Genomic DNA, 10,188 nt, shown 5'->3' with positions numbered 1-10,188 from the left:
AAACATAACATGTTCTAAATATAGGATAATACAAATAATAGATAAAATGACAAAAGTGCCCCTTAGTGTTTAATGGACGAAATGACGCCCATGGAGTGCAATATAGGGGCGGCTTTGGAGCCCTTTTCATACTTCAACTTGTACACTCTGTAGGTTGCATTCAACACACTCAAAAACGTCAATCTTCATGATCGTGCACGTATCATTTAATACGGGTATGACCATGATCGAGGTTCAATGCATCAACACTTGAGTTCGGGGGATGCCCATCCAAGGAACAAGCTTTGAAATGTATATAACAAGTCCCACAAGCTCCAAAACTATTCACTGTTCATCCGCGTTCACTGTTTATCCGCTCTTTGCAAGGGTTTTTTAGTCATTTATAATTAGTTAACCTGGATATAAATAGAACCTCATTAGGTTATTTTTGGGAGATTTTTGGAGAATATATTTTGTAGCCTCTTTGAGAGTCTTTATCAAGGTGGAATCCTTGGACAAGGTGGAATCCTTGTGTTGATCATTTGCTTAGAAATGGAGATTACTTGGGAATTTTGGTTCCCTTGAGATCACATAAGAGATAGGTTTAGGTTATGTGTGATATTAAAGGTTCAAGAGTGGAATAAGCTTTTGGGTTGTTAATATTATACCATCCCTTTGTCTATCTATCCATCTTTACTTTTTTGTAATCGTTTGTCTATATCTAGCGTAATTCGTTGGTGTTCGTCTTGTAACCGTGATTTGTTATTATTGCATCTTGTTCATCAAGTGTTGTTGCTATTTTAGTGTGTTTTACTCTTGATATCACTTCCCTTCTTGCTCTTCTTGCGAATCCGAGAGAGGTCATCAAAAAGGTCCATAGTTCTTGAACTAGTGGACTGATTTTGGTGTTTGTGTTGTTGTATTCTTAGGCAGCTTGGTATCATTTGGTATCAGAGAAAGGTTGTTTGTGTTCCTACACTACCAATCTTGGGTTCTCTTGGACGAAAATTCAAAAAAAAAAGCTGAAAATTGAAAAAAATTCCAGATAAGTGCAAATCTCTCCATTTTGTGTTCTTGCCGAAAATTGTGTTGTTGTTATATTGGCCAAGATTTATTTATTGTGTGTCTTGAAATTGTAGTCTTTTGTTTATTTAGAGTGCTTCTAGTGTTGATTTCGTTCTCATGAACACTAAAAAGTGTCCAAATCTAAGATTGAACTTGAAGTTGTTGATGTGAGCAAGGTGTGGCTGAGTTGGATGTTGTTGTTACCTAAAATTTGGCCGATTTGATGGTCTTGTTGCAATGGAGCTGGAAAATGAAATTGTTGTTGTTCTTGAACTTGTTTTGTTCTTAAGGTTCTTCACCCTTTCATCATCTTGTTAATCCTTAAACTGCAAACTAGATCTAAAAAGATGAAAGACAAGCTTGTAGTAGTTGTTAGTGAAAGACTTCTTCCTATCACTTCAAAGACTTTTCATCTACTTTTTCTTGATTTAAGGACCTTGTTTCAAGGAGAAAGTTCAAAGAAGTCAAGTTTTGCTTTTGAAATTTGAACAAAAAGGCTCAAATACCACTTTTCCCTTCATTAACCAAATCCACCAATTCCAAATTGTATATTGATCAAGACTTGAAATTGGGAAAATTTTTTTGATAAAACTCAAGGCCAATAGTGGACTTCCACATCACTAAAGTACTATTCATGCAATAATTTTGAGTTCAAATTTTAGATTTCTTAGTTTCATTTTATTGTTTTCTAGTTTCGTTTGTTTGCTCGACACTAATTGACAACCTAATAATACCCTACTAGCTTGTAAGTTAGTTTTGTGTACGTTCTTCGTGTTATGTTTGTTGTGTGCTTTTATCGTTTTTGAGTTGTAGTATCTTTTTTGGATCAAGTTCGAACATTACTTATTTGAGTCATTTCAAAAAAGAATATACTCTGACCTCGAGCCACAATTGGGACCAAGTAACCTCATTGGAGTATAAGCGAGTTATCAACACTTGTAAGGCCAATAGAGTGAAAAATCCAAAGTGTGAAAGTGAGAGATTGTGGACTATTTTGAGACGCATTGTGGACTGTTATGTGATGAATTGTGGACTGATTTTTGCTAATCTGTAATGTGTTTGTTGTTTTTGTGTTGTTTTCTTATTAGTTCTTAATGGGTACAATGGTGAATGAAGCTAAAATGCCTAGTTGGGTTAAATCCATCATGGCAAGGCTTGATGCCATAGATAGGACAATAATGAATAAAATTGAAGGGAAATTGGAAGGGACGGAAGGCACTCAGTGTAAAAAGTTGGATAACTTGATGAAGCATCCAAGCCTTCCTAATCAAATTCCCGTGAGTGGCCATGCTCCACATGAGCTACAAGGTAATCAATCTAACTTTTGCACTCTAGTGAATGAGGATAATAGTCAATTAAGTGTGAATGATAGTTTGTCTTTAAGTGAGCCGAATGTGCATTCATTTTATGATGATAATATACAACTTGAGATTGTGGATACACTAGTTGATTCACCTAGTGTTGAAGCCATTGTGGAAAGTGGTAGTACATTGTATTATGGAAGTCATGAAGACCAACTTATATGTGAAAATGATGATGTTGAACATATTGGCCAAATGACTAAGGATGACCCTCTAGTTGTTTTTGTTATTGACCATGATAGTATAGTGGGGACATTTGATCATTATTGTAGTAGTATTGGGTTAAGGAAGTGTATTCCCAACCCGTGCCCATGGACACTCTACCCATTTGATTCCGGTGATCATTTGAAGTGTGGTGATAAGGATGTCTTTTGAAATGACTTGAATGTACATAGAATGTATTGCTTTCCTCTCTTGGCTTTCAAGTCTAATTGTTGTTCTAAGAAGAGTCTATGTTTTCCACTTGATAAGTGACGCTTGTTCCTTGCTTCTTATCACACTTATGTGGATAAACTAGTTGATTCTCTCTTGGTAGGGTATTTGGGTAATAGGGATGTTTGGGTATATGTGAAATTTGATCCACCTTGGCAAGATGCTATGATTGATTACACTAATCCTAACCCTCATTCCTTGAGAAACTTTTGTTTGGTTGTCCTTCCTATTGCTTTGCAAGGTTTGGATTCGAGGACGAATCCTTTTTAAGGAGAGAAGGATGATACGGGTACGATCATGATAGGGGTTCAATACGTCAAGACTCGATCTCAGTGGCTGCCCATCCAAGGAACAAGCTTTGAAGTGTAGAGAACAAGTCCCATAAGCTCCAAAACTGTTAACTGTTCATCCGCGTTCACTATTTATCCTCCCTTTGCAAGGGCTTTTTAGTCATTTATAATAAGTTAATCTAGGTATAAATAGAACCTCATTAGGTCATTTTTGGGAGATTTTTGGAGAATATATTTTGTAGCCTCTTTGAGAGTCTTTAGCAAGGTGTAATCCTTGGACAAGGTGGAATCCTTGTGTTGATAATTTACTTAGAAACGGAGATTACTTGGGAATTCCGATTCCCTTGAGGTCACATAAGAGATAGGTTTAGATTGTGTGTGATATTAAAGGTCCAAAAGTGGAATAATCTTTTGGGTAGTTAATATTATACCATCCCTTTGTCTATCTATCTATCTTTACTTTCTTGTAATCGTTTGTCTATATCTAGTGTAATCTATTTTTGTTCTTATCTTGTAACCATGTGTTGTTGTTATTGCATCTTGTTCATAAAGTGTTGTTGCTATTTTAGTATGTTTTACTCTTGATATCACTACCCTTCTTGTTCTTCTTGTGAATTCGAGAGAGGTCATCGAAAGGGTCTATAGTTCTTGAACTAGTGGACTGATTTTGGTTTGTGTTGTTGTGTTCTTGGGAAGTTTGGTATCATTGGGTATCAGAGCAAGGCTAGTTGTGTTCCTACACTACCAATCTTGGGTTCTCTTGGACAAAAATTCAAAAAAAAAAAGAAGCTGAAAACTGAAAAAAAATTCCAGATAAGTGCAAATCTGTCCATTTTGTGTTCTTGGCCGAGAATTGTGTTGTTGTTATCTTGGCCAAGATTTGTTTGTTATGTGTCTAGAACTTGTAGTCTTTCGTTTTGTTTAGAGTGTTTCTAGTGTTGGTTTCTTTCTCATCAGCACTAAAAAGTATCCAAATCTAAGATTGAACTTGAACTTGTTGAAGTTGATGATGTGAACAAGGTGTGGCTGAGTTGGTTGTTGTTGTTACCTAAACCTTGGCCGATTTGATGGTCTTGTTGCAGTGGAGTTGGAAACTAAAATTGTTGTTGTTCTTGGACTTGTTGTGTTCTTAAGGTTCTTCACCCTTTCATCATCTTGTTAATCCTTAAAGTGCAAACTAGATCTAAAAAGGTGAAAGACAAACTTGTAGTAGTTGTTAGATAAAGACTTGTCCCTATCACTTCAAAGACTTTTCATCTACTTTTTATTGATTTAAGGACCTTGTTTCAAGTAGAAAGTCAAAGAAGTCAAGTTTTACTTTTGAAATTTGAACAAAAAGGCTCAAAGACCAATTTTCCCTTCATTAACCAAATCCACCAATTCCAAATTGTATATTGATCAAGACTTGAAATTGGAAAATAAAATTTGGATAAAACTTGAGGCCAATAGTGGACTGCCACATCACTAAAGTACTGTTCACGCAACATTTTTGAGTTCAAATTTTATATTTCTTAATTTCATTTTATTGTTTCCTAGTTTCATTTGTTTGGATGACACTAATTGACAACCTAGTAATACCCTACTAGCTGGTAAGTTAGTTTTGTGTACGTTCTTCGTGTTATGTTTGTTGTGTACTTTTCTCGTTTTTGAGTCGTAGTATCTTTTTTGGTTTAAGTTCGTACATTACTTATTTGAGTCATTTCAAACAAGAATCTACTCCGACCTCGAGCCACAATTAGGCCCAAGTAACCTCATTGGAGTATAAGCGAGTTATCAACACTTGTAAGGCCAATAGAGTGATGAAAGTGAGGGATTGTGGACTATTTTGAGATGCATTATGGACTATTATGTGATGAATTGTGGACTGATTTTTGCTAATCTTTAATGTGTTTGTTGTTTTCGTGTTGTTTGCTTAGTAGCTCTTGATGGGTACAATGGTGAATGAAACTGAAATACCTAGTTGGGTTAAATCCATCATGGCAAGGTTTGATGCCATAAATAGGTGAATAATGGACAGAATGGAAGAGAGATTGGAAGGGATGGAAGGCTCTTTGTGCAATAAGTTGGATAACTTGATAGAGCATCCAAGCCTTCCTAATCAAGTCTTTGTGAGTGGCCATGCTCCACATGAGCTACAAGGTAATCAAACTAACTTTTGCACTCTAGTGAATAAGGATAATAGCCAACTAAGTTTGAATGATAGTTTGTCTTTAAGTGAGCCGAATGTACCTTCATTTTGTGATGATAATGTATAACTTGAGATTGTGGATACACTAGTTGATTCACCTAGTGTTAAAGCCATTGTGGAAAGTGATAGTACATAATCTTATGGAAGTCATGAAGACCAACTTGTATGTGAAAATAATGATGTTGAATATGTTGGCCGAATGACTATGGATGACCCTCTAGTTGTTTTTGTTATTGACCATGATAGTATAGAGGGGACATTTGATCATTATTGTAGTAGTATTGGGGTAAGAAAGTGTATTCCCAACCCATGCCCATGGACACTTTACCCATTTGATTTTGGTGATCATTTGAAGTGTGGTGATAAGGACGTCTTTTGGAATGACTCGAATGTGCATGGAATGTATGGCATTCCTCTCTCAACTTTTAAGTCTAATTGTTGTTCCAAGAAGATTCTATGTTTTCCACTTGATAAGCGACGCTTGTTCCTTGTTTCTTGTCACACTTATGTGGATAAACTAGTTGATTCTCCCTTGGTAGAGTATTCGGGTAATAGGGATGTTTGCATATATGTGAAGTTTGAGCCACCTTGGCAAGATGCTATGATTAATTACACTAATCCTAACCCTCATACCTTGAGGAACTTTTATTTGCTTGTCCTTCCTATTGCTTTGCAAGGTTCGGATTCGAGGACGAATCCTTTCTAAGAAGGAGAGGTAATACGGGTTCAATCATGATCAGGGTTCAATACGTCAAGACTCGAGCTCAGGGGCTGGCCATCCAAGGAACAAGCTTTGAAGTGTAGAGAACAAGTCCCATAAGCTCTAAAACTGTTCACTGTTCATCCCCGTTCACTGTTCATCCGCCCTTTGCAAGGGTTTTTTAGTCATTTGTAATAAGTTAACCTAGGTATAAATAGAACCTCATTAGGTCATTTTTGGGAGATTTTTGGAGAATATATTTTGTAGCCTCTTTAAGATTCTTTAGCAAGGTGGAATCCTTGTGTTGATCATTTTCTTAGAAACAGAGATTACTTGGGAATTTCGGTTTCCTTGAGATCACGTGAGAGATAGGTTTAGGTGGTGTGTGATATTACAGGTCCAAAAGTAGTATAAGATTTTGGGCTGTTAATATTATACCATCCCTTTGTCTATCTATCTATCTTTACTTTCTTGTAATCGTTTGTCTATAGCTAGTGTAATCCATTTGTGTTCTTGTCTTGTAACCGTGTGTTGTTGTTATTGCATCTTGTTCATCAAGTGTTGTTGTTGTTTTAGTGTGTTTTATTCTTGATATCACTTCCCTTCTTGTTCTTCTTGCGAATTCGAGAGAGGTCATTAAAAAGGTCCATAGTTCTTAAACTAGTGGATTGATTTTGGTGTTTGTGTTGTTGTGTTCTTGGGGAGTTTGGTATCACTATTTGCATTTGGATCATCTCTTTTGAAATATTCCTCCTCCCCATGTTCATTATCTTCTGTTTTTTATTGAGATAACGCTTGTAAAGCAAGCTCATAAAGTGGTGGATGTAGCCTAGCTGCTTCACTTGTTCTTTTACTTGGACTTAATTCGATTTCTTTTCTTTTGGGAGTCATATAATTTAACAGAAACATAAAATAGATTATAATTGATTAATGTATCATTAAAAAAAGATAATAGTATATCTGACATATACAACAGTAAAATAATAGTACCAACAGATCACACATCTGTTGCACCAATTAGGTTATATGTTGGAATGGATGAGTAATTTGTTGCAACAATAAAAATAGATCACTCGTCTGTTGAAACAGATAACTGGGCTGTTGCATTAGGTATATTACCTGTTGCACCATATAACTAACCTGTTGCAATAGATGAGTAATCCGTTAGAAATAATTAAAAAAAAAAAGCTCACTTATTTGTTGAAACAGACCACTCCTCTGTTGCACCAGGTAGGCTATCTATTGCAACATGTAACCAACCTATTATAATGAATGAGTAATTTATTGAAAATAGTAAAAATAGATCACTCATCTGTTGCACCAAGTTGGTTATCTGTTGCAATATATAATCAACCTATTGCAATAGATGAGAAATTCGTTGGACATAATAAAAATATATCACTCATCTGTTCCCATATAAGTTATCTATTGGAACTGTTATCAACTATCAATATGATTTAGGTTTTTTCCAAATAGAAGAGTCGACTGTCGCAATAGATGAATGATTTGTTGCACCAGATTTTCATTGTTGCAACAGATTTAAATCTGTTGCATCAGAGTTTCATCTATTGCATCAGATGGTTCACCTGTTGCATTAGATGGTTCATCTGTAGCATCAGATAGTTTATCTGTTGCATCAGATAATTCATTTGTTGCAGAAAAAATAGTACAAGGATTTTGTTCAATAAAGCAACAACACTATCACCATTTAATATCAATACACCATTTTTAACAAGAAAAATAACAAATTAACCCAGCAATACCAACACAACACATACACTAAGAACATCAATGGTGACCAAAAATTACCAACATTGTTGTTTTGCATTTGTACAAACATAAACAACAAAAATTAAATTTCAAAAAACTTAACAGACACCAATAAATCGAATCAACAATTCGACAACAAGAACTACAATAACAACAAAAAAATTATATTTCACAACGAAAAGAGCAGAGAAGAAATTTTAGAAATTAGAGTTTTCTTCATTCCACATTTCAAATTTAAGCAAGAAATATTGAAAATTGTTAACCAATACTAAAAAAGAAGTTGGCTCAAGTTCTTTTTTTTCTTCATAACTTAAAAAACATAATTTTTTTACCAATGAAAAAAGAAATGAGACGACGAAAAACTCGAAGGTATTTGTCGCCGGAGAACACTGCAGTCTCGTCGATTGGTGGTTGAAAGTCAAAAAGGAACTCGCTCAACTTTTTTTGTCGAAGGTTGAAGTCGTCGAGGATTGAAGAGAGAAATTTTGCAGAACTGTTGGTTGAGAGAGAGAGAGGAGAGAGACGATTCATTTGGAGAGGAGAGGGGTGTGGGTTGATTTCTATTTTTAAAAAGATTAGAAAGTTTTGCAAATATTAATCACGTCCACAATTAACTTAATCAAGTTTCCTAATTATGTTTGACCCTTTAACTTGGTCAATGTCATCAATTTTTCATTCAAGACTTAAATGACAACTTTTCTTCCATTTTCTCATGTATTGTCCTCTTTTAACAATTTCTTGTGTTTCTCTTTCAGTTGCAAATTTTTGATAGAAAAATTGGACGAAACAAGCTTGTTATCGCCAAATAAAGTAGCCAAAAAAATTAAAGGTTTATCTCGCCAAAAAAAAAATAAGGTTTATATTACATGTGTGGTGATTCTCTTTTTATTGCTGCAAGTTTTAGTCTATTAAAAGGTATTTGATAGTTTTTATGCAAATTTTAAAGGCAGTACTATATAGTACTATTGTCATAGTTATTGCTATTTTTTTTCTCTGAAAGGTTATTCGATTATAACACTTTATGTGTTTTTGCTGTGTATAACTGGCTTTAAGTTTTTTTTTTTTCTATTTTTAGTGACTAATTTTTGTTTCTAATGATAACTAAATAGAGTTCTAAGTTACAAAAATCACATTATAAGGGTATTCTAAGAGTTTAATTTGTACATAAAAATTAAAATTTTCTTTCATCTATGGGTTATTCATCTTTTTAGTTGCGTGAAATTCTATAGATCAATTTGTGCGTAATAAGAATATAATCAATAATTTTGTAAAGATTTGATTTTAAAAACAAGAAAAAAAATTAAATATAGAAACAAAAAAAGAAAAATAACCGACAACAAGGGAAAGTGGTACGGCATAACAAAAGCAAAAATGATGACGTAAAATATATAGTGCTTATACTAAAAAATATGTTTATGTTACATTATTATATTAAAGTGTGAAGAATCTTTGAAAAATGATTTAAACTTTTACACTTTATTAAAAATTTCCGCAACAAATAAAATTATTTAATTTTAAATAATCAAACGTTACACGTGCAACTAAACTAGTTTATTCTAAAAACATATTCAGTTAAACTTTGAAAAGATAAGAACTTAAAACTGGAAAACATGTATTATAATTGTCAAAAATATAAAGAAAATTAGCATTCCAATAATATAGCTAAATTTCCTTTAAGTCATGATGGAGGAGGAATTAATGTAGTGTTTCCTGAACAAGGGAGTCATCTCTGAATTACAACTATGAATACGCTAAAAGAGTGAAGTTGTTATTTTTCAGAATAATAACGGAAGATTGTGAAAGTGAATAATGAATAGAGGGCAATAGATTTGTAGGTATAATGTAATCCCTATAGCAGCAAACACAGTAGTATATCTAGAAGCCAAGTTCGCAGCAGAAGCTTTAAACGATGAAATATAAAAGAGCAATACAAAAAGTATGAAAATAAGAATTGGAAAGAATTGAATTGGGGTGATGAAATCATACCTTCTTCCAATTTCTTCAGAAGCGGTGTAAGGAGAAAGAAGATTGATTTCATGTAAGGTGGCAAATGGACTGGGTGGGCTGAATGTGGGCAAATCAAAATGAGCTAAATCAATAAATGGGTCATTACCCAATTCAAACCATAATAACTTGGACTAATATGGATTGGGTCAAGATGGGCTAACGAATGGATATTTGCCCAATTTGTCCAACTTGACCCACATTTTCTTCTTTACTTTTAACAAATACTAACAAATATTAGCAACCAAATATTTTCAAAGAAAAGATTTTATGATTTTTGAAATAGCTATATGAAAAAAATATTTTATTGTATATTTATTTAACTCCCTGCCAATAAAGTCCAAGCATAGTTTTTTTTTTTTTTTAAAATATTTGTCTAAAATAATTTTACCTTTCCAA

This window comes from Capsicum annuum, unplaced genomic scaffold, assembly GCF_002878395.1.
Source record: "Capsicum annuum cultivar UCD-10X-F1 unplaced genomic scaffold, UCD10Xv1.1 ctg999, whole genome shotgun sequence".
In the NCBI taxonomy this organism is placed as follows: Eukaryota; Viridiplantae; Streptophyta; class Magnoliopsida; order Solanales; family Solanaceae; genus Capsicum; species Capsicum annuum.
Note: the sequence above shows the minus strand (reverse complement) of the source record.